Consider the following 25,133-nt stretch of genomic DNA (forward strand, 5'->3'; position numbering starts at 1 on the left):
GCTACTCAGGAGGCTGAGGCAGGATAATTGCTTGAACCCCAGAGGGGAAGGTTGCAGTGACTGAGATGGTGCCACTGCACTCCAGCCTGGGCGAAAGAGCAAGATTCTGTCTCAAAAAAGAAAAAAAAGAAAGAAAGAAAAGAAAGAAATATAGGCTGGGCATGATGGCTCACGCCTGTAATCTTAGCATTGGGAAGCCAAGGAAGGAGGATCACTTGAGCCCAGAAGTTTGAGACCAGCTAGGCAACTTAGGAGACCTTGTCTTTACATAAAGTGCACACAAAAAGTTACCTGGGTATGGTGGAGGTCAAGGCTTCACTGAGCCGTGATTGTGCCATTGCACTCCAGCCTAGGTGACAGAGCAAGACCTCGTCTCTAAAAGAAAAAATACAAAAAGAAATACAGACACAAATGTCCTGTTTATTCACTTCGGGTTTAATTATACAATACCAGAACATATCTGACAACCTGCTTTAGTCAAGTTCTATACATTTAAAATACTATAGGTGATGGAATTGGGAGTTATTGTGAATAAATATACATCTTCACACCTTATTACTCATGCACAATCACTCTATGTTTATTATCTAGAATTACAAAAGACACGATCTCTCCAAATGCCACAGCTGACAAAGATTTTAGAAAATTTAGGTATTTCTGTAACACACTGCTTAATTTGTCTTTCAAATTTTCTTCTTCTTTTTTTTTTTTTTTTTTGTAATGGAGTCTCGCTCTATTGCCCAAGCTGGAGTGCAGTGGTACAATCTCAGCTCACTGCAACATCTCAGCTCACTGCAACCTCCGCCTTCCTGGTTCAAGTGATTCTCCAGCCTTAGCCTCCCAAGTAGCTAGGATTACAGATGGCACCACCACACCTGGCTAATTTGTGCATTTTTAGTAGAGATGGGGTTTCACCTTATTGACCAGGCTGGTCTCAAACTCCTGACCTTAGGCGATCTGCCCAGCTCGGCCTCCCAAAGTGCTGCAATTACAGGCATGAGCCACTAGACCTGGCCATCTTTCAAATGTTCTACCACTCATATCTGTATTAAATAACTGGCAAAAATCATGAGGGTTTTTTTTTTTTTGAGGAAAGTTGTTCATTTTCTACTGGTACTGGAATAAATTATCACAAACTTAGTGGCTAAGACAACACAACGTGCTGACAGTTCTGGAGGGCAGAAGTCCAGAAAGGGTCTTATGGGGCTAACCTCAAGGTGTTGGCAATCTGCGTCCTTTCTGGAGGCCCTGGGGTAGAACCATTGCCTAGGCTTTTCCAGCTTCTAGAGGCCACCTGCATGCTGGATCGTGTAGCCTTCTCCTCCATCTTCAAAGCCAGCAGCATAGCATTTTCCAACATCTTCCTTGCTCTCTGCTGCTTCCACCATCACATCTTCTTCTCTAATCCTGACTTTCCTACCTCCCTCTCATTGAGGCAGAAATTTAAAGAAAAATACATACTGCATTTATTCACTCCAAGGAAAGTAAGGGTTAAGCGAAAACCACAAGTTTTCCTCTACTGCAGGCAAGGCTATAGACAGGTCATGGTGACCTGGCCTGCAGAAATGAGCGCCACACACCCCCGAACAAGGTTAACACAGGAACAACAAATTCCTTTACTGTCTGTCCTGTACTGAACTGTTAGTTACGACTATGTTTGCCAATGCTTACATTTAGTAAGATTTGCAAAGTTCCTGTTTTTTGTTTGTTTGTTTGTTTTGCAGCTGCCAGGCCACTAGCTATGCAAGGCCATAAGTTATGCCAAGTTAGCAGTTATGCTATAGATGATGTGACTTGTCATTGTAAAATTTACTGTCTTTGTTTTGCTCTTGTACGCTAGCCTATACAAGCTAAACTCTGTTCAATGCTCAGCTTTTTAGATGTGAATCCACTGAGTCAGTGAGTACCTTAAAATAAACATCCTCCTGTTTTCCCATATGGGTCTCTCTGGTCATCAGTTTACCACAACATTTTGGTGAACCAGCTAGGAGTGGAGATGGCAGGTTTACTGTCTCCTTTGCCTGTGGGGCTGAAGCCCCGGGTCAAGGGAAACCTGTGACCCCAGGTGCCGCCAGGAGAACTTCAGCCTGAAGGGGAAATCAGCTCTCCTGTGACCTGGCGCCCCTACCCAGCAGCGCAGTGGAACCTGAGAGGGGCTACAGGATGATTGCCAGGAACAGCACACTACTGGACCGTGGTGAGGTTTTGGGGCCCAAGGCAGGACCCATCCCATAAGGATGGAAGGGGAGCCTGATCACCTCCCATGGTGTAACTAGTAGTCTGACCCGGAGAGGTTGGGGGCGGCAAGAGTGGCTCACCAGTTTGGATGAAACTCACACCCCAACCAACAAAGGATGCAAGAGAAGCTTGCCACCCCAATTAGGGACACAGGAACTGGGAGTGGAGAGGTATGTGAAAGAGACAGTTCCAAGAGGAACCAATGCGGGGAGTGATGTGGGGAGTCACAGACCTCTTAGCATGGACTGTGTGCTCTGAGTGAAGTGTGGGGCCGACCTGGACTAGTGGCAAACCGCATACAGCTAATAGGAGCTGCCCCACGGCTCAGAACTGTGGTGGGAATAAAGACTTCTCCAAAGCCAAGCAGCATCTGAAAACTCCCATAATAGGAGACGGTCTGGTCAGTCCGAAACAAAAGGAAGAGTGAGTGCACTGCACCATAAAAGGAGGAAAACAGGAGGAAAGCCATCAAAACCTACTCTGTTAGAGTGCATGTTATTGAACTTTAAGAAAGGTTATGCAGGGGATTATAGAGTTAAGCTAACCACCCAGAGGTTGCCAACTCTCTGTGAATTAGAATGGGCTTCTTTGGTGTTGGATGGCCAACCGAAGGAATTATAGACAGGGAAATAATTGACCGTGTATTAAAGGTGGTGACAGGGGTCGGAGGACAGCCTGGGCATCCAGATCAATTTCCTTATATTGACTCTTGGTTAAACATAACACGGACAAGACTGGCATGGATCCAGCCCTGTTTAATCAGCTTATTGCAAAAACACTTGTGGCCTGAGCTGAGCCAAAAATGAAAGAGCAGCTTCTCCGGCAGATGCAGAGTTAAAGGGAAAGTCCCAGAGGGAGGAAGAGAGGCCAGTCTTACAGGAGCCACCAGAGGGAGCAGAGATTCCTCCTCCATTTGTCCCAGCTTACCCCGCTTTACCGATGCCAACAGCCTCCAGGAACCAAATTCAGGGGCTAGCATGCCCCAAGTCTCACCCTGAAGGGAAGGATCGGAGCCTCAAGAGGCCAGGGAAGGAAGTTAACATGGTCAAGCAGGCCATCTCAGATCTGGCTGTGCTTGAGCTATGCAAATGTCTCTCAGGGAGATGCAAGGACTCATTTATTATGATGACCAAGGCCAAGTCCAGGGCAGGCAATGGACTTTCATCTATCAGCCCTTTACAACCACCGATCTCTTAAACTGGAAACACCATACTCCCTCCTATGTGGAGAAGCCCCAGGCTCTTATAGATCTGATGCAGTTCATCTTTCTGACACACAATCCAATCTGGCCAGACTGCAGGCAGATTCTTCTCACACTGTTTAACACTGAGGAGCATCAGAGAGTAACACAGGCCGCCCTCCACTGGCTAGAAGCCCATGCACCAGCAGACACAGTGAATGCTCAGGCATAAGCTCAGGGCCAGTTCCCAGACCAAGATCCCAACTAGGACCCAGAATATGCTACCCAGCTTCAGCGTTTGCAGACGCACCAAGAGGCACTTCTGCAAGGGCTAAGGGATGGTAGAAAAAAGGCAATCAATATAAGAAAGATCTCAGAGGGGCTTCAGGGAAGTGATGAGAGCCCTAGCCAGTTTTATGAAAGACTCTGTGAGGCATACCAGCTTTTCACCCATTTGACCCTAAGGCTGCTGAAAATCAGTGTACGGTAAATACAACATTTGTAGGACAGGCCTAGGGTGATATTAAGCGAAAGCTTCAGAAACTTGAAGGTTTTGCAGGCATGAACGCCACTCAGCTTATAGAAGTAGCCACCAAGGTGTATGTTAACGGTGACTAGGAGGCAAAGAAGGAAGCAGAATGGAGGCTTAAAAAGAAGGCAGATCTGTTAGCGGTAGCCCTCATAGGAAGAGAAACTAGCAATGTGAGAGGACATAGACGTGGACATGGAAGAGGTCAGGTTAGACAGGGATTCGAGAGCTGACCAAGACTAGAGAAGGATCAATGTGCACGATGTAAAAAGAAGAGACACTGGAAAGATGAATGTCCAGAAGGCAATGAAGGAAATGGCCAACGCCACAAAACAAAGAGGTCACTGACCAGGGGCTGCTGTACCCTAGGAGAACCAGATACTGATCTAATCAGGCTGGCAAGGGCTGAAGGACATGAAGGTGAGGACAGACTGGGCTCCTTCTTACTGGGCCTCCAGGAGCCTGTGGTCACACAGGCTTTCCTTTAGAAGTTGGAGGCCAATTGATGGACTTTATGGTAGATACTGGGGCTGAATGCTCAGTAGTAACTTGACCCATAGGGCCTCTATCCAAGAATTGTACAACTATTGTAGGGACTACTGGAGTCTCAGAGAAGAGGCCATTCTTCCAGTCAAGGAGGTGTGTTATAGGAGGATGAAAAGTTCAGCCTGAATTCCTATACCTCCCAAATTGTCCAATTCCCTTGTTAGAGAGAGACCTACTTCAAAAACTGCAAGCACAGATTACTTTTGGCCTGCAGGGAGATACGACTTTAAATCTAACTCACCTGAAGGCCATGGTGTTAACCCTTACCATCCCACAGGCTGAGGAGTGCAGACTTTATAGAAAGAAACTACAGGCACCAGTGTAGCCTCGTATGCAGGATGAAGAGAAATTATTATTTCAGTTAGTCAGAGAAATTCCTAGCGCATGGGCTGAAGACAATCCACCTGGGTTCGCTGTCAATCATGCACCAGTAGTAGCAGAATTAAAACCAGGAGCAACTCCCGTTCAGGTTCGTCAGTACCCAGTTCCCCAAAAGGCTGTATGAGGCATCTGTAAACACTTAGAGTGACTGTATAAACATAGGATTTTAGTCCAATGCCAGTCATCCTGGAATACTCCACTTTTACCAGTACAAAAGCCACTGCCAAGACCAGGGCCTGATGAGTATAGACCAGTGCAGGACTTGCGTGTCATGAACAGGGCCATGGTAACCATCCATCCCGTGGTACCCAACCCATTTACTTTAATAGGACTCATTCCAGCAAGTGCTACCTGGTTTACAGTCTTGGACTTAAAGGACACTTTCTTTTGTATCTGCTTGGCACCAGTTAATCAGCCTATCTTTGCATTTCAGTAGGACAAAGAAGCTAACACAGCTCACCCGGACTAGGGTCCCAGGAAGGTTTAAAAACTCTCCCACGATCTTTAAGGAAGCATTGGCCTCAGACCTCAAGGCCTATACCCCGCCAAATGATAACTAACTCTACCTTATTGTGGCACGTGGATACCTTCTTTTGGTGGCCCCAACCTGAGAGGACTGTTATCAAGGAACCTGAGACCTCCTCCATCTCCTATGGAAAGCAGGTCACAAAGTATCTAAAAAGAAAGCCCAAATTTGCCATGAAGACTTTACATGTCTAGGTTTCATAGTGAGCCACAAGGAATGCCAGCTTGGCGATGAGTGAAAGCAAGCCATTTGCGTACTCCCAACTCCGACCACCCGACATCAAATAAGAGAATTTTTAGGGGCAGCAGGATTCTGCCACATAGGGATTCCAAATTTTTCACTGATGCCTAAGCTGTTATATGAAACCACAAGAGGAGAAAAAGAGCCCCTCCTTTGGGAAACTAATCAGGAAATAGCATTCAAACAGATCAAGGAAGCTTTAACTCAGGCCCCAGCCTTAGATATAACTAAGCCTTTATTTCTGTAAGTTCATGAATGAAAAAGAATGGCTATAGAGGTTCTGACTCAAGTTACAAGATTTTGGCATTGCCCAGTGGCATATTTATCTAAACAACTGGACTCCATGGCGCTAGGATGGCCTCTTTGCCTTAAGGCATTAGCCGCTACCATCTTGTTAACACAAGAAGCTAGCAAATTAACTCTGGGACAGTAGTTAACTGTCTGGGAGCCACACTCAGTTATAACTTTGATAGATCAAAGAGGGCATCATTCGTTGTCAAACCCCAAAATGACTCAGTACCAAGGGCTTCTATGTGAAAACACGTACATTATCTTAGAAACAGTGAACACCTTCAACCCGGCTACTCTGCTCCCTGTCGAACTGGGAGTTCCCCTCCATGACTGTGTCGAAACAGTAGATGAGGTATTCTCCAGTCGGAAAGATCTTACAGACTGACCCCTCAAAGACCCAGAGGTCGAGTACTTCACAGATGGAAGTAGTTTTGTGCTAGAAGAGGTTCGCACGTGCCAGGTATGTAGTAGTAACATTAGACTCAGTAGTAGAGGCTCAGCCTCTGCCTAACAGAACATCAGCTCAAAGGGCAGAATTAATAGGCCTGACAAGAGCACTGTTACTAGCAAAAGACAAGAAGGTTAATATTTACACTGATTCTAAGTATGCTTAAATACTTTTCCTTGTAATACTGTTTTTCTATTGTTCTGTCACTGTGCTCAACCTCCTCCCCTGGGTAAGGACCTCTTCTGTCCTTGCCAGATATGGATAGCTGTACATTGTTTTGCTGTTGTTACCCCCTTTAACCATGCTAAAAGAAGCACCCGTAGAAGGGTGTCCCCACTATACACATACTACATGGTCAAGGAACAGTACCACTAGAACCCCATTGTACCAGACCTATTATGAGTGTACTGGAACCCACCTAGGAACTTGTACTTACAATCAGACCACCTATTCAGTCTGTGACCCAGAGGATGGCCAGCCTTATGTATGAGGATGAAAACACAAAAATGGTACACGAATATTCATTGCAGGATTATGTATTATAGCCAAACAATGAACACCCCAAATGTCTATCAACTGATAGTTGGATAAAGAAAATGTGGTATATTCATAAAATGGAATATGATTTAGCATAAAACGAATAAAAACACTGATACATACTACAACACGGATGAACCTCAAAACATTCTGCTGAGTGTATGAAGCCAGACACAAAAGGCCGCGCATTGTATGGGTCTGTTTATCTAAATGCCCAGGATAGGCAAATCCATAGAGACAGAAAGGAGATTAATGACTGTCAGGGGCTATAGGACGGGGAAGGGGAAACGACTCTTACTAGTTACAGTTGTCTTTCGAGAGCTGAAAATATTTTGTGATTAGGTAGTGGTGAGAATTGTGCAACTTTGCAGCTATACTAAAAATGACTGAATTGTGTACTATAAAAGTTGAATTTTCAACTTTTTCATATAAAATTCAACTTTTTCATATAAAATCTTTCTAAAATGATTCAGAAAGGTTGCACTGGAAGTTCTCAGCAAATCCTAAGCAGATAGCATAAGGGATTTTCACGCAAGGGAGCACATCACATAACCATCACCTCAATAAAAACTAGAACATTCCCAGAGCCCCAGAGGCACCCCTGGAGCCCCCTCCCAGTCACTCAGTCACTACTGCCACCCAAAGAGTAACAAAAGATGAGTTTGGGTGGTTTCTGAACTTCGTGAAATCACATGGAATATACTTTCTTTACGCCTGGCTTCTTTCATCCAACATGGTGCTATGAGATTCGTGCACACGGTTGTGTGTGCATAGAGCATGTGCATCCCATTGTGGGACAGAATTCCATTTTGAGTTCCTCTGTTCCATGCCACGCTTTACTTTCTTATTCTACTGCAGATGGACTTTTCGATTTGTTTCTAGCTTTTGGCTATTAGTGTTGCGAACATTTTTGTGCATGTCTTTTGATATATGTACGTACAATATTCCTCCTGCATGTATTCTGCAGATTGCTGGGTTGTAAGATATGTGGACAATAAGGTTTAGTGTACAATGCCAAATACCTTTCCTAAGTGTCTATACCAGTTTATACTCCCAACTGCAAAATATCAGAGTTCCAGGGGAATGCTTTAAAGCAAAAGTATAAAAATATGTGGTCCTCAATATGTCAAGAAAGGCAGGACGGTGGCCATACATTTTATAAATGAAAATAAATGAAGCAAGACAGAAGACACAATCTCCCGGAGAAATGGAGACGGTGTAGTAGTCCGTTTGCAACACTGCTATAAAGAAATACCCAAGACTGGCCAATTTATAAAGGAAAGAGGTTCAATTGACTTACAGTTCCACATGACTGGGGAGGTATCAGGAAACTTACAATCATGGCTGAAGGTGAAGGGAAAGCAAGTACCTTCTTCACAGGGCGGCAAGAGAGAGACAGAGCAGGGGAAACTGCCACTTATAAAACCATCAGATCTTGTGAGAACTCATATCACAAGAACAGCATGGGAGAAACCATCTCCACGATCCAATCACCTCCCACCAGGTCCCTCCCTCGAGATGTGGGGATTACAGTGCGAGATGAGATTCGGGTGGGGACGCACAGCCAAACCACAGCAGACAGAGTGCCACCTGCATGGGCCGTGTGACCCACACCTGCATCCTTGCGGCCTCTGCAATGTATGGCCTCATTGTGAAGGCAGATTTCCAGCTGCTTCTCCTGCCATGAAATTTTCTTGTGTTAACTGTGTCGCCAGATAGAATTCATCTTCTGTGGAATACTCTTGCTGTGTTCAGTTAGTCCCCAGGTGTCTTGGGAGCTCTTATTTTGGTTTCGGTCCTGTGGTAGGAACTCTGCATGATCCAGGAGGCAGTCAGATGATGTCTGCATCCGGGGCTCCAGTGGCAAGCACTGGACAGTGGAGCTGGCAGAGATTAAACAAGCATCCGTGCACTGATATCTACCGATCTCACGTCCCATGTTTCTCAGGCTATAAGATGGAGAACAGGCATAAAATGTCCCACCAAACTCAGAGAGAAAACAGTAGGCCAGATTCACAGTCAGAGGAGCAACCTTTATCAATGTGCTCTGATCCTGTCTTTGAAAATTTCCTGGGAAGGAGATGTCCTTCTTCCCTTTCTTCCTTTGTTTCTCCCCTAGCCCCATGCAAAGCTGAAAAAGAAAAAATTCTTCTAATGTCTCTGCACCAACATTGGGTCATGGTTGGTTGAGAGTCCACCTGTGCCAGGTGCCATGACAAGTGGTTTCATGGACACTGTCACACAATCTGCCTGGGGCAGGAGTTCTCATCTCCATCCTATAGGTGAGGGGACAGAAGACAACGATTAGGACAACCCGTTGAGATTCCTCAAATGAAGACACTCAAACACACACTTCCAGCTCTATTAAGGGGAAATCTACACACAACAGAATTCATCCATTATTCATGTATAGTATGATGAGTTTTAGGGAATTTGGGCCTAGGCCTTCAGAATAACCTAAAACCATGTGCACTACTAAACATCGATTTCAGCCATTTCTAGGCAGAGAGGACCTTGGCAGTTGCATCTTGAATAAGTAGCTGACCTTGGGATAGTTGGGACTCCAAAGGAAATACCGGAAATGTGAAGTTTTCTTGAGGTCATCAGACATCTCCAAATGTAGGCACTGTTTATTATGATAATTGAACTAGGACCCTCTTGCTTTTACAGAATCATGTGGTTCAGGAACCCAGTGAATCCCCTGCATTCCACAGCCTCCAATTCCATTTTGCCTGTCATTGAAGACTTCTGTTCCAATACTTATGGATTTGCTACATTTCTCTTGCTGTAGCATTTTGGTAGCCTGATCCAAGACCTTTTGGTGACCTATTTGAGAAATTTAAAATATTTTAAGTGGAAAACTTAGGCCTCAGGTTTCAATTTCAACACAATGCAGAACTATTTCTTCACCTGACATTCACTTTGCATAATGAGAAATCTCTAGAACCCTAATGGGCACACAGAAGGATCAGTTCATCTGAAAATAACACACCCCCTAGAACAGGAGTTTCACTTGTTGACTGGCCATAATGTCTTTTGGGCTGTTGATTACAACTAAAAAACTTGTTGAAATGATGCAGCTGAACTGACTTACATACATGGTGGGTCTAGCCCTCGGCCTCTTCACAGCCCCACCTCTGCTGGGCTACTCCAGTTATTCTGCAGAACTCAGAGGTGATCATGTCTCCCTCTCTTCCTATCCCACTGCCATGACAAAACCTTCAGGGGATTCTCCCTGGCCACAGGTGTAAACCCCAAACTCTGAAGGTTGCACATAACACACTTCACACGGCAGTGCCAGCTTGGTTTCCAGCACCCATTCTTGTCACTTCAGACTCTGAGCATGATGCTCCCTCCAAATAACCAGGTTTTTAATATCTCAGAACTATGCACAGGCTGCAACGTCTGCCAGAAACACCCTCCCCTATTTTGAAGTGTCTGTCTTTGTTAAGTTGGCCTGACTTCCTGGTGTGGTGTACATTGTTCTGGTACAGACACTGATGACACAGTATTGTTATTAGGGGTCCCCACAGTGCAGAACAGGACATGGCCCATAGTGGGTGGCCAGCATATGTGACCATAAGAGGCAGGAGGACTTGGGGTGATCCCCGAGGCAATTGTGTGGTCAACATGTGGCCGTGCTAGTGTGGGTGGTTCCATTTCACTATGACCCAGGCCGTTTCCTTCTCCTGGTTTCCTCGTTTGCTTTGAGAGAGGGCAGTGGGAAGGGAGGACTGCCAGGTGGAATGAATTGGATGTAGGAGTGGTGGCTCTGGCCTTGAGCATAACATTAGACTTTTCCAAATGACTGATAATAATACAAACAGTTACTGAAAACACGGTCAGCTCCTGCTCATTAACAAGACGGCATGTTTCACAGCTGCCTGGGCAATCGTGTGCCACTCAAACAGAATGATTTGATGTGAAATGAGCTTACTTTCAAAGTCACAAATTCATTGTTTATGAAGACCCAGACTCTTGCCAGAGTTTTTACTGGGTTGTCGGTTGTTTATTCAAGACCAAGTAAACAGAAAGTTGTACGCAGGACCACATGCTGGGATGGTGTAGCCCAAATGCCAGGAGGTTCTGCCTAGAGGAATAACTGTTCAACAGAGTCCCAGATGTCAAGCAGCCAGGTGTAGGGTTTCCAGCGGGGAAGGAGGCCTCCAAGCAGAAAGGTCAGGTGGGTAAGAACCCAGCAGGGATGGGGAGCACTGGGCCCCAGAGCTGTCCAAGTCACCCTAGAGCTGCAGGGAAGAGGTTGGGGTGGAGGCTGGGGCCATCAGGGATGGGCATGAAGATGTGAGGAAGCTAAGAGCGTAGCTGACATTGTTGCACATTGTTTAAGGTTGTTAATATGGAATCTGCTTTTTTCAAAATAATCAAGAGACCACATGGTCATCTTCACCTCTCAGGGTCTTGCTCTGTCACCCAGACTGTAGTGCAGTGGCACGATCACGGCTCACTGCAGGCTTGAGCTCCTGGGCTCTTCACAGGAGCTTAGGAAATACTTGTTGAATGGCTAAATCATCTCACTCTTCACAGGAAAGTAAACTCATAAGTAGGTGCTCTTTCTACCTCCATTTCCTAGGGGGAGATAAGCTCATGGCTCCAAGGCATTACACTCCACACATGCAGAGCCAGAACTCCAGGCCCCTTGGCTGTGGAGGCTGTGTGTGAGCCAAGATGGTGCCACTGCACTCCAGCCTGGGCGACAACAGCAAAACTCCGTCTCAAGAAAAAAAGAAATCAATTAAAATAAAACGATGGAGAAGCCAAAGCATTCAGACTTGGTTTTCTGCAGGTGGGAAAGTACCGCACAGAGGCCAGACCCCTTCAGACGTGCCTGCCCACTTACACAGCCGGCTCGGGAGCTAGGTGGCCATTTTCCCATGTGAAGGAGAACATCTCCCTCCTCATTCGGGGCATCTGGGGTCAGAGACCAGGACCCCCCTCTCCCTGCTTTTCCTACGTCCATCTGTCCAATGGATGCCAAGCTTTGACTGGTTGTCAGGCACGGGGCTGGGCCCCAGGAGAACCGGAGTGAGGACCAGACCTCTTCTTTGTCCTGGTGAAGCTCTGTTCCTGGGCAGGTTAGTCAGGTACCAGGACACCACAGAGGGCAGTGGGTGGAGGGCTTCAAAGCCATGCCCCCTGTAACTGGCCAGCAAGTGTTGCCACCAAGAGCCGTAAGGGGGCTTCAAAACGCTGGCACCTGCTACTGACAGGTTTGTGGAATCTTCTTGAGATTAAAAATGAAAATGCTGCTGGCCTCTGTCTCCACACATTCTCCAGCGCCTCTGTGTCTTCATCAGGGCAGATCATTCTTTACAATCTTGAAGGTGCTCAATGAGCTGGCTAGTTAGAGCTTCTCTGAAGCCTTGTGTTCAGGTGGGACACTTGACTTTTGCTGTCAGGCCCCTCTTGGCAATGGAGTCAAAGGGAGCAGTGATTCTCACACCCTAATATGCAGAGGAATCCCCTGGGGCTTGTCGGAATGTAGACGTCACGCTCTGGGTGTGGACGAGGACCCTCTGCCCGCAAGCTCCTAAGTGCTTGTCTGTTCGTGGCTGCTGGGCTGCAGGTCACCCCTTGACCAACAAGCGCTTAGATGGAGGCTTCTCTGCTGTGGCTGTACTGCCATCCTGGACGGATCACTGTCTGTTGTGGGAGCTGTCCCGTGCACTGTGACATGTTCAGCAGCATCCCAGCCCTCCACCCACAGGATTACAGTAGCGCGTCCCAGCCCTCCACCCACAGGATTACAGTAGCACTCCCACCCTCAATCAGGACAACCAAAAATGTCCGCAGACATTTCTGTTTGCACCCCGTGGGGGGCTGGGGCATGGGAGCGGGGTGTTGAGAACCCCCAATTAGGAGACTTTCAAAGACTCTCCCACATCCAGTTTTTTTATGATCAAAAGTCCATATCAAATCCTCTTAGTTGGAAAGCACGCATCACTCTAAGGCTGAAAAAGATAACTCCACAGCTGAACTCTAAATGTCCTCTTAAAAATATAAAATCCCAGTTCAACCTGTCTTCACAACGGCCGCATGTAGCAGCCCCTCCACAAAGGCTGGGCACAGTGGCATTTGCATCCCCTAAGGGACCCTGGAGTGCAGCCTGACTGAGAGAGTGGATGGGGAGGGGATGCTGGGTCTCTGGCTCAGGTGTTTCATGTTGGGGAGCCCACCAGGTAGAACAAGTATCCTCCACCCAACTCAGCACCACAGCCTTCCTTGAAAGGCAAGAGGGCAATTCATCTTGTGCCTCAGCAGAATCGTCCCTTCCTTTACAAGGGGACTTTGCTCCATGATCTGACAGACCCGGGAAGTGTGTGAAGGTTTTACACGATGACTCAGTGCACATCAGAGTCAGACAGGACGGCCGAACACTGATTCCAGAGATAGGCATGTGGGCCCCGCCTGGGAAGGAGAGTTGCCTGGGAGATGGTAAGCCGCAGAGAGCACCCAGAGGGGTCAATTTGCACAAGGCCACTGCATACACTGGTGCATGCTTCCTTGAAAATGTGACATTAGTTTTCTTTGCTCTGAAAGAAGCAATGTTTCAACTGTTTCAACAGTTGGGTAAATTACTGTGCTTCCAGTAACAAAGACAGGTTTTCAGATGCAAAGTGACATGTACAGCTACTGTGGAGAAATGTCCATCAGGTGGAGTGCTAAGTGGGGACAGTGTGCCACCACTGAGCCAAGAATGGAGGAGATGAATGTGTGTATGATATGGAAACAAATGGAAGGAGAATTCAGAACCTTTCAAATTTGTTTTATATAAGGAGTAGAGAAGAATAATGAAAACAAGCACAAAAATTAGACTTTTTTTTTTCTTTTTCTTTTTTGTGTTAGGCTCTTGCTCCTTAGCCCAGGCTGGAGTGCAGTGTCACAATCATAGCTCACTGCAGCCTCCACCTCCCAGGCTCAATTGATCCTGCCACCTCAGCCTTCTGAGCAGCTGGGACTACAGGCACACAACACCTCACTTGGCTAATTTTTGTATTTTTTGGGGAGATGGGGTTTTGCCATTTTGCCCAGGCTGGTCTCCAACTCCTGGGCTCAAGCAATCCTCCTGCCTGAGCCTCCCAAAATGCTGAGATTACAGTCGTGAGCCACCACACCCAGCCTAGACTTTTTAACATCTGTTTTCTTGCATAATTGGTTTTGGGGTCATGAATTTATAAAAAAAATTAATAGAATTTGTTTTTGGTTTTTGAGAAGGAGTTTTGCTCTTTGTTGCCCAGGCTGGAGTGCAATGGCGTGATCTTGGCACACCGCAATCTCCACCTCCCAGGTTCAAGCGATTCTCTTGCCTCAGCCTCCCATGTAACTGAGATTACAGGTGCCTGCCACCATGCCCAGCTAATTTTTGTATTTTTAGTAGAGATGGGGTTTCACCATGTTGGCCAGGTTAGTCTTGAACTCCTGACCTCAGGTGATCCGCCCACCTCAGTCTCCCAAAGTGCTGGCATTACAGGCATGAGCCACTGCACCCGGCCAGAAGTACTTTACAGATCTGTATTTCCTAGCTCTTCCACTATAAAAGCTTAAAATCCATGACCAACCCTCAGCCATGTCCAGAGGGTGCCTTGCAAATTTCTAACTTAAAAAAAACTCTGGAATCCTTGGAGAATGAGCTGAGTCCATGTTTGGGCCAGGAAATGTATAAGATGAGCTGCAATATCATATGCAATAGCAAAGATGTTCTCAAAGACCGTGAGGGTCAAGACAACAGGGCCCAGGAGCAACCTGGAGAAGCACCCACTGGCCAAGATAAGACCATTTAAACATCAACAAAAATAACTCAGTGCAACACATTGGATATGTTTAAATCCATTAAGTTCATTCTGGCACAAAAGGGAAAAACAAACTGGTCGCTGCAGGAGATGCAGGGAACTGACTCATTGTTTTGCGAACTGGAAATTAAAGGAAAACACTTATAATTCATCCTGTGGTGGCTGTACTGGTGGCTGACCAAATGGTATAGATAAGGGGAACTTTTCCTCACCAGGAGTATTCCAGTTACTAGGTAGAGGCAGACATCACTATTTTGCAGCCTGTAATCATGGAATCAAACATCATAGCAGCCCCACAGGACATTATCTGCCTTTGGATGGAAGACTACAGCACCATCTACCAATATTATCAGTAATCTTGCCAAAAAAATCCAAATCTAAATTTGGTGAAGCCTCTAGATCCAATGATCCATTTATAGGAAATACAAAGGAGAGAGGAAAGTGTTAAGAGACAGACTCTGGCCAGGCGTGGTGGCTCACATCTGTAATCCCAGTACTTTGGGAGGCTGAGGTAGGTGGATCACTTGAGGTCAGGAGTTCAAGACCAGCCTGGGGAACATGGCGAAAACTCATCTCTACTAAAACTACAAAAAATTAGCCAGGTGTTGTGGTGTACGCCTGTAATCCCAGGTACTTGGGAGGCTGAGGGAGGAGAATTGCTTTAACCCAGGAGGCAGAGGTTTCTCAGAGTGAGCTGAGATCACACCACTGCACTCCAGCCTGGGGACAGTGTGAGACTGTCTACAAAGAGAAAAAGAGAGAGAGAGAGAGACACACACTCTAGAGATGCCATCTGAGAAACCCAGCAGGAAACCCCATAGGACAAACACCCCATTTTCTTCAACAAATACCTTTCAGGGAACTCGAAGGTGGAAGGGAAATTTATAGGTTAGAAAAGGCTTAAAAGAAATACCCATTCAAAATATGAGCACTGATGAGAAAACTGAAAAAAATTAGTATGCATCAAAAGACAATTGGAGAGAACACTGGCTGGAGGTTTGATGACATCAGGGGATAACTGTGAATTTTTAAAGTCTAGTGAGTATCCTGATCTCTTAGATATGCCTTGAAATATGAGGGGATGGAATGAGGTGATGTCTGGGGTAGGCTTCAAGTCACACAGCAGGGGACCTAGCTAAGCACTGAGTGTGGCTGAAGCTGGATGGTTCATGGGGAGGCATTGGACAGTTTTGTCTCTTTTTTGTTTATTTCATTATATTTATGTGTATATATACATATATAATACAGATACACATATATATACGTATATTATACATATACACACACACACACACATATATATATATATATTTTGAGACGGAGTCTCGCTCTGTTGCCCAGGCTAGAGTGCAGTGGTGCGATCTTGGCTCACCGCAACCTCTGCCTCCTGGGTTCAAGTGATTCTCCTGCCTCAGCCTCCTGAGTAGTTGGGATTATAGGTGCATACCACCACACCTGGCTAATTTTTGTATTTTTAGAGATGAGGTTTTGCTATGTTGTCCAGGCTGATCTTGAACTCCTGACCTCAAGTGATCTGCCTGCCTCAGCCTCCCAAAGTGCTGGGATTATAAGCATAAGTGCCATGCCCAGCCTTTCTTTTTCATATGTTTGAAGTTCTGTATAATAAAAAAATAGAGGAGGCCGGGCGTGGTGGCTCAAGCCTGTAATCCCAGCACTTTGGGAGGCCAAGACAGGCGGATCAAGAGGTCAGGAGATTGAGACCATCCTGGCTAACACGGTGAAACCCCATCTCTACTAAAAAATACAAAAAACTAGCCGGGCGAGGTGGCGGGCGCCTGTAGTCCCAGCTACTCAGGAGGCTGAGGCAGGAGAATGGCATAAACACGGGAGGCGGAGCTTGCAGTGAGCTGAGATCCGGCCACTGTACTCCAGCCTGGGCGACAGAGTGAGACTCCGTCTCAAATAAAAAAAAAAAAATAGAGAAACACATAGATCAGAGTCAAGCACATATAAGAATCTTCAGCTCCAGAAGAAGTGGTGTCTTGGCCTTTGTTTGAATTTCCTTTCTGGCTCTCTCAGTATGTACCAGTTTCGTGATTTATAACCAGGAACAGAAGCAGCAAGGAGTATTTAGGATGGCTTGAATTTGGAAGAATCATGCGATGGATACACATGCAGACTCTGAAGCCAAGCTCATAGTTTCAAACCCTGCCTCCTAGCTGTGTGACCTTGGTCCCACTGTATACAATTGTATAGCCAATTTTTTTCCACATACCTCATCCTTGTATGCTGGTGACATCAGCTGGGCCAAGAAAGGCTTCATTTGTTGAGTGCTTTGCTTTGGTGCATGTGGAATTTCAGATCTGAGTCCATTTTCAAGTGGAGTGATTAAGTAGACAGGAAGACGTAACAGTTCGGAGTTTCAAGAGGTCTGTGCCAGAGATGTGCATTTCAAATTCATCACCTAGATGATGGATGTCAACATATAGTTAGCATAGACATGGAGGGGGGTCATCACAGAGATGGCGAATGTAGTCATATAGTCGGCATACAGATGATGGATGTTGTCAACGTCATCACACAGATGATGGACATCACTCTGTCGCTCAGGATGTCATCACTGTCATCACATTGGTGATGATCATCATCATGTAGTCCACACATAGACAATGGACGTCATCACATAGATGACGGGTGTCATTATAGTCATCACAGAGATGAAGGACATCGTCATATGGTCAGCATATGAATGAGATCAGGCAAGCCACAAGAAGTGAGCACTGACCCCAGGGGACCCGGGAAACAAGATGCTGGACAGCAGCACAGGAGGAACAGCTGTGGTGTGAAGGAGGAAGGAGGGGTGTGCAGCCAAGTAAGGATGGTACACAGGGCGGAGCAAGCTTTGGCTCCCACACTGCTGCTGGTCAGGTGAGGCAAGCTCTGAGGACCAGGCTCTGGAAAACTTGGCAAGAGCATCATGGGTTGACGGGGGAATCTGTGCTCCATGCATGGCTTGTGATGGTTAGGGACATGGAGCTTTGTACAAGGACCCACTTTCTGTCAGAGGACAGTAGAGTTGAGGTCACAGCAGCATGGTCAGAACTGGGATATCTCAGAGCGGGCCCCTGAGACCAGATAGGCTAGCTTTCTGGGTGCCTTGTTGGGATTGAGGACCTCCCGCCAATCATGGCCACTGCCCCTCCCTAGAGGTACACGGGAGGCACAGGCACAGGCTGCTGTGGGGGCTGTGGGGAACGAAGGGACCCACCACCTGCCACACTGAGGTAGATGCTTCCTCTGACTCCAGGAGTCCCAAGCGCTGGCCCCAGGGAAGTGTGTGGTGGCCCAGGAAGAGCGAGCAACTGCCATGTGGACAACTCAGGAAATGGAGAGCAAGTTCCTTATGTCCCACATACACTCAAGGAAGGTGACCTGCTCAAGTGATGGAGGTTGGCGGAGAAGGGGGTTGAGAACCTGGACTCCACAGGCAGGGGGTCTACACTGGCACCGGTGAAGCAGGCAGAGCCTCAGGCACCTCCCACTGCATCATTGTGTCCCGGGGACCCAGCAACCCGAGGGGGCTCTGTGGACTTTCCTTGCAGAGCCGCACAGAGGATTTCTTCCCTCTACTCAGTTCTAAAATGATGTCCCTTGCTCCCTTAAGTATGGCGACCCCTCCCATGGCGCAGCTAATATGTGTGATGACACAATCCACACGAGATCCACGCAGCAGATTTCTCTTAGGATGGAATTTCTCAATGACACGTGTTAATGTGTGTGAACCTCCTTTGGTGGAATTTCACGGGGTGAAATAGAAAAGGACAAGGAAACTCTGAGAGGTGCAGGAGGCTTTTTTGGCATGGTGATGAGACATCTTTCTCAAAGCTCACCCTGTCTCCAGGTAAACACTCACTGAGACAGTAGGAATAATGGGTGAAGGAAGTTACAGTGGATCAAAACTACACTTCTCACTCCACCAGGGGCTCTTACCATCTGCAAAGTAGAGCTCACATAGGGGGGTGGTGCGAATTGGAGTGATATTCTGGACCAGCTGTGCAGCGCTCCTGTTGCAGAGACAGCTGTGGACCCAAGGCTCACGTGGGTGGACAGAGCAAAGACGGCAGAAACCTGTTGCTCAATTTTTATCTTAAGGAAAATGACCTCTGAGTCAGCTGAAGATCTGGTAATTCTAGGTGCTCCTACACAGTATTTACCAGGAACCAAAACTTCTAGAGTTGAGGCAACCTCAACTATGTGGGTCAAGAAACAACAGGAAACTCAGAAGACAGAGAAAACGTGGGAATGGAGCCTAGTGAAGAAGCATCGATGGCAGTTATCTGGAAGGGATGAGGGCTGGAGGACTGTGGATATTTAAATTCTCATTTCTATTTTTCAGTATTTTATACACGTTCTACTAGGAGCAAGTACTGCTTTTATAATTAGAAAAAAGTGCAGAGGCTATTTCCATAACGAGAGGAAGGGGAAAGTTTACTGGATTTGCCTAGAACATGAGATTGTGACTGGAGAGAGACAACAGTGATAAATTCCTCTATTTTAAGCTATACAAATCTAGGAAGTCTACAGCATCTAGAAATGTAGGAAATCTGAGTGTAGAGCCTGGCCGTGGATTCTGTTCTTCATGTTTGGAATGTACACATTGAAAGAAAATTATCATTTTAAATTCTGTACAATGTTTTACTTTAAAAGAAGACTGTATCTTCTAAACTTCAAACATTTTTTTACCTACTTTTGAAAGTGTTTCCCTTTTTCACTTGACTGCCAGGATGCTCAGAGCTAAATTTGGGGCTTAGTCTGTGTTGTTAAGGATAACAACCATCTCTTCCCTTCTTTCTTTAATGTCCATTATTTTATGCTTTCTTGAATGATTTTATTATGTCTTTATTACAAGCCCCTATAATCCTTTTGGCTGGAGGTATAGTAATAGTAAATGATATTATTTGACAGAGAAACTGTGAAGTCAAGAGGAACAGGGATTTTCCTCAGTCACGGGTATCAAAGCTGGAGCTCAGATGGTGCTGGACTCCACACTTGGGTCACTGAGCTAGAATCTAGCCTCTCAGACTCCTCATCCAGTGCTCCTTTCACGCTGCCAAGCTAAGCAGAGGACATTGGGTGGCTGTCTGTGACAGCTTATCATGGATGGTGACAGAGGGGTCATATTACCTCCCACTCACTTCTGGTCATGCCCACCTGGAAAGGTGGGAAGTCATTTACCAGGCAGTGTGGGCCCTGCTGTTTCCCCACTCCTGGAAGCACCGGCTCAGAACCAGCTGGACAGGGCTGCCACAGCCAACGGTGACAATGTTTCCCAATCTTGGTTTCAGAGCAAGGCTAGTTCCTCCAGAAACTTGCTGTCCTCATCCTGTCCTGGTTTGGTGATGTTTCTGTTCAAACATCTGTCTCTGAGGGCCCGAGTCTCCCGACATGTCCTGGCGCCATCGCCCTGCGCGGTGTGCGCTCTGGCCGTGTTAGTCCACTCGGCTGCCATGACACAGCTCCACAGCCTGCGGTTTAAGCAGCAGACGTCACTGCCTCGCAGTTCTGGAAGCCAAAGTCCAAGATTAAGGCGTCAGCAGGGGCAGCTTCTTCTGAGGGCCGTGAGGAAGGGATCCGTTCCAGGCCTCTCTCCTTGTCCTGTGGATGGCCATCTTCCCTGCGTCTTCACTCACCTTCCCTCTGTGTGAGTCTGTGTTCAACCTCCTCTTCTCACAAGGATACCAGTCCTGTTGGATTGGGTTCCACTCTATTGACCTCATGTTGACTTAATCACCTCTCTAAAGACCCTACTCCAAATCCAGTCACTTTCTGAGGCGCCGGGGGTTAGGACTTCAACACAGGAATTTGGTGGGGGCACAGTGGAGCCTGCAGGGCCTGCCCCCATCTCCGCAGAGGCCGGTGTGGCCTGGAGGTGCTGAGCACCTCGGCCGACCAGGCCCCAGGTCAGACGAATCTCCTCATGTACCATGTGACTACGCCAACTTTCCCCAGCTCTCTGCCCATGGTTTCTTCACAGGAAGCCGCTGCCCACCTGGCAGCATTGTTCTGAGGATTAAGGGCCATGCTGGAAAGTGCCGGCACCTGACAGGAGTGCAGGAAGGTGTGGTGAGTGTCCCTGACACAGAGGGATCAGCCTTTGTGAGGAGGAGGCCCTGCCTGCTCTCCTCCTGAGCTGGTGGGTCAGTCACACCAGGACAAAGGTCTGCCCGGGGCTGTGTGGGTTCCTCCTCCCTGAGCCTCACACCAGCGTCTATGGAGCACCTTCTGGAGCTCAGCTCAGTGTCTTGTCTGGAGACACTGACACCTTTGGCTTCTCAGCAACTCTTGGATCTGGATCTGGCTCTAACCTCAGTGGCAGTCCTGCCCATTTCTAGGGCCTCGCAATTCAGCCTCGTGTCTTTACCTGTGGCTCTTTTGCAAGGCTCAGAAAGCTCTAGGGTCAGTTCCAGGTGACTCCCGCCAGCATGCGAGTAGGAGCCACCACCCCCTCTCAGCCAGTGCCACCATATTCCAGGCAAATTCCAACTGACACAGACTTCAAGAAATGACTGTAGCCATTGTTCCTGCTTCTTCCAAATGGAAGAGCACATTATTGGGGTCCCCTCTAGCATGCATTTCATTCCCCACCTTGAGGCAGGGGATGCCTGGGCTTTCCCCTGACTTGCACGGGGAGATATCAGAGTGAAAATGAATCTGCCCAAATCACATGTGGACAAGAAGGTGCAAACTCCAGACTCCTGTGCTGCATCCTCATCCAATGTATGCGTAGCATGACAAGCCCGGACCGTCACCCGTCATCAAGCCAACCTGTGCCAGGCAACCTCGTACATCAAGGGTGCAGGCTCAGCCCACTGGGGTGGGCAACCTGTGCCCCTTCAATCACTGCGTCTGGCTAAGCTGGCAAGGAGCCTCCCAGGTGGGGCAGGTGATGGCTGCACCCCTGCTCCTGGCTGGAGTCGCTAACCCAGCACCCTTGGGAGCCACCGTCTGCCACCAGGGAGGAACCGCAGCCAAGGAGGGAGGACACAGGCCCCGTCTGTGTGATCTCTGGAGTATTTCTCAGACAGCATTTGTGGGACCCTGGCCGCGGGCCAGGCTCTAGAGGAGCAGGTGTGCCTGTCAGTGGATTTGGGGAAATAGTCGTCAGCAGGAACCTGTCTTGGAAGCAAAGTTCATCCAAGAGGCTTTGAGGGATACTAAAGGAGAAGCTGCTTAATCTAACTTACTACAATAAGGAAACCTAACCTCCTCTTAGTTTTTTGTCCCTCAATGTCCCTATTAACATCCCACGTCCTTGGAACTGGTAATGTTCCCTAGAACGCCTGGGGGAAAACATGGGTCAAAGAGAGTATTGAGCAAAAATTAATGCTGAATTCTCTCCTCTTATTTGTGCTGAGTTCTGGTTAAAAATATAATAATAATAATAACATTTGCTCAGGACTTACCATGAGCCAGTCAGCAGCGTTTAGCCCATTTCCTCCTCAGGACTGCTCCAGGTGCTGCAGACTATTACCATCTCATTTTATAGATGAGAGGACTGAGGCAAAGGAAAGTCGAATAACTTGCCCAAGGTGAAACAAGCAGTAAGCGTGGCATGAAGACACAACTCACCCTTGGTGGCTTAATTTCATTGTCTTTTTCTGTTTGCTCAAGTCTAAATAATATTGTCAAGCTGTACCAGGCAGATTCCACAGGCTGTGAGTGCAAAGTGCACGGTAACCAGAACATTCGTCAGAACACCTTCAAAGACCGCCACGAACCCAGTACAGATGCCAAGGATTAAAGGAGATGAAATAATGAGCTTTGCCGGTTCACTTGTTATTTTGTGGAGAGCAGTTTGGTGATGCTGGTCAAGTTTAAAATGTGCCTTCCCTTTGACCCAGCAATTCCGTTGCTAAGAATGTACCCTTTGGAGATAAAGAGACACATGTGCAAAGGTGAAAATGTAAGTCGTGCATGTCTTTTCTCTCTACACCTTGTCCCTCTCTCTCCTTTCTTTTAGTGGATGACCCTGCTTTTCATTTCCCAAAGAAAACAGAAGCAACCAGCAGAGAACCGCATACCCCTCAGCCTGTGTCCAGCAGAGCCTCCCTCCTTTCTTCGTCTCCAGACCCAGCTCTGGCGCCCCTGCCCTCTGGTGCCCAATCTCCTCCCTCCTGCCTGCTGGAAGACATCACTCTTTTTTTGCATGGTCAGTTTTCTCCCTTTCTACCGGGCTATTTTCATCCCTCTGTACACCTGCTGTCATTCTGCCATTGAAAAAACCTGAGTCCTCTCTTTACCTGACCTAAAACTTCCCTCAATACTGTTAAAGTCTCCACTCCTCTTTATAAAGCAAAACACGAAGTGCTCGTGCTCACACTCAGCGTTCCCATCCTTCCTGGAACCCACTCCCATCAGGCTTTGGTCCATACCACTCTGTCAAGGGCTCCCTCCAGTCACCTCCTGATATGGTTTGGCTTTGTGTCCTGACCCACATCTTTTTTCGAATTGTAATCCCTGCGTGTCAGGGAGGGGTCTGGTGGGAGGCGATTGAATCATGGGGGCAGATTTCCCCCTCGCTGTTCTCGTGATAGCGAGTGAGTTCTCACGAGATCTGGTGGTTTGAAAGTGTGTGGCACGTCCCCCCTTTGCTCTCTCTTCTGCCGCCATGTGAAGAAGGTCGTTGCTTCCCCTTTACCTTCCGCCATGCTTGTAAGTTTCCTGAGGCCTCCTCAGCCACGCTTCCTGTGCAGCCTGCAGAACTGTCAGTTAAACTTCTTTCCTCATAAATTACCCAGTCTCAGGTGGTTCTTTGTAGCAGTGTGAGAATGGACTAATACACCTCCACTTTGCCAAATCCAGCGGCAGATTCTTGGGCCTCATTTTATTCTCATTAGATTTATTGGGTCACTGCCTTTTTGAAATACTTTATTCACTTGGCTTTTGAACGCCCCTCTCTTGGCCCTTGCAGATCTCTGCTTCTCTCTCATGGTCTGCATTGTTGGTTCCTCCTCCTCTCTGTGGCCTCTCAACACTGCAGAACCCCCAGGCTCCACCATGGACCTCTCTGTCCGCACTCACCAGGGCCCCAGCTGGTCCTCATGGCTTTACTATCATCTACATAGTGGCGTCTCCTCCAGCCCAGACGCTCCCCTGACTTCAACTTCTAAATCCCCCGCTTTCCTGACGACGCCACTCTCAGAGCCCTCTCAACCTTAACATGCCCCCAAAAGGGGGCCTGCTCACATCACTGCACCCTCCCAGTCCTCCTTTTCACCTTCTCCATTCTTCCAGTGGTTGATCCAAAATTTTGCATCCCTGACTCCTGTCCCTCGCCTGTTCCTCTCCCCTAATCCAGTCCCCAGCATATCCTGGCAGCACTCCCTTCTGTGCATCTTCAGAATCTAGTCCTTCTTCAGCTCCTGCACACTTGTACCCAACCTCAGCCCCCACCCCCAGGCCACGGCCCCTGCTTCACCCCTTGCTCCCAGCAACCTCTTCTCCAGAGAAGCCAACTGATCTTTGAAAAACCCTAAGTCTGGTCATGTCAATTCTGTGTTCAAAACCTTCCAACTGCTTTCCATTTTCACATAAAATGCAGAGTCCTGCCCAGGCCACCAGGACCCTCTGGGGGGCACCTCCTGTTCCCTCTGTTCCCATGCCTCCCCTCCCCTGGCAGCTCTGTGAACAGCCAGCACCCACCTCTGTTCCCTCTGCTGAAACACCTTTCCCCTCAGATCCCCCAAGGGGCTTGGCTCTCAGTCATGTCCCTCTCCAGTGTCCCTGATCAGAGGCCTCCATGAACCCCCCACAGACTGGCCAATGGAAATCCCTAGAGGATCAAACATACATGACAAAGTTTATTTACAAGTGTACAGTTCTGAGGCGTTAAGTACATGCACTTCATTGTTGCACAACCATCACCACCACCCACTTCAGGACACTTTTCATCTAACCAACTGAAGCTCTGCACCCGTTTAATACACACTCCCCATTCCCCCTCCCCAGTGAGGAAGGAAAATAGGGTCTGGAGGCAGGGAACATAAGGCTGGCTGATTCACACTTCAGCTATGACAGGAAATATCCTCTCCATAGGGTGCATGCCGAGTCAGTGAATTTATAACTTTACTTCATCCTCTTCATTTACATAGGGCGTATGCCAAGTAGCCAGTGGAAACCCCTAGAGGGTATTTAAACACCCACGAATTCTGTAACTGGGCTCTTGAGCCCCTACCCTATGCTCAGGCCCGCTCCCACCCTGTGGAGTGTACTTTCAATAAATCTCTGCTGTTGTTGCTTCATTCTTTCCTTGCTCTGTTTGTGTGTTTTGTCCAATTCTTTGTTCAAGACACCAAGAACCTGGACACCCTCCACCGGTGACACCAGCAGCCCCCATTCTACTTTGTCTCTATGAATTTGCCTACTCTAGGTATCCATATAAGTGGAAT

At 47.5% G+C, this 25,133-nt stretch overlaps 1 long non-coding RNA gene across 2 annotated transcripts; it reads right to left on the bottom strand.

Annotated features, from left to right (window-relative positions):
* Window positions 1-241: 241 nt before the first annotated feature.
* On the bottom strand, window positions 242-23,280 carry LOC144336171 (uncharacterized). Of its 2 annotated transcripts, none has more exons than XR_013407696.1 (4): window positions 23,146-23,280; window positions 22,149-22,610; window positions 16,961-17,149; window positions 242-375 (listed from the first exon to the last, which is right to left on the bottom strand). It is a non-coding gene; the product is annotated as an uncharacterized LOC144336171 (long non-coding RNA). The 2 variants fall into 2 exon arrangements; XR_013407695.1 differs by having other exon boundaries at window positions 23,118-23,259.
* Window positions 23,281-25,133: the final 1,853 nt, after the last annotated feature.

Source organism: Macaca mulatta, chromosome 17 (assembly GCF_049350105.2).
Source record: "Macaca mulatta isolate MMU2019108-1 chromosome 17, T2T-MMU8v2.0, whole genome shotgun sequence".
NCBI classification, from domain to species: domain Eukaryota; kingdom Metazoa; phylum Chordata; class Mammalia; order Primates; family Cercopithecidae; genus Macaca; species Macaca mulatta.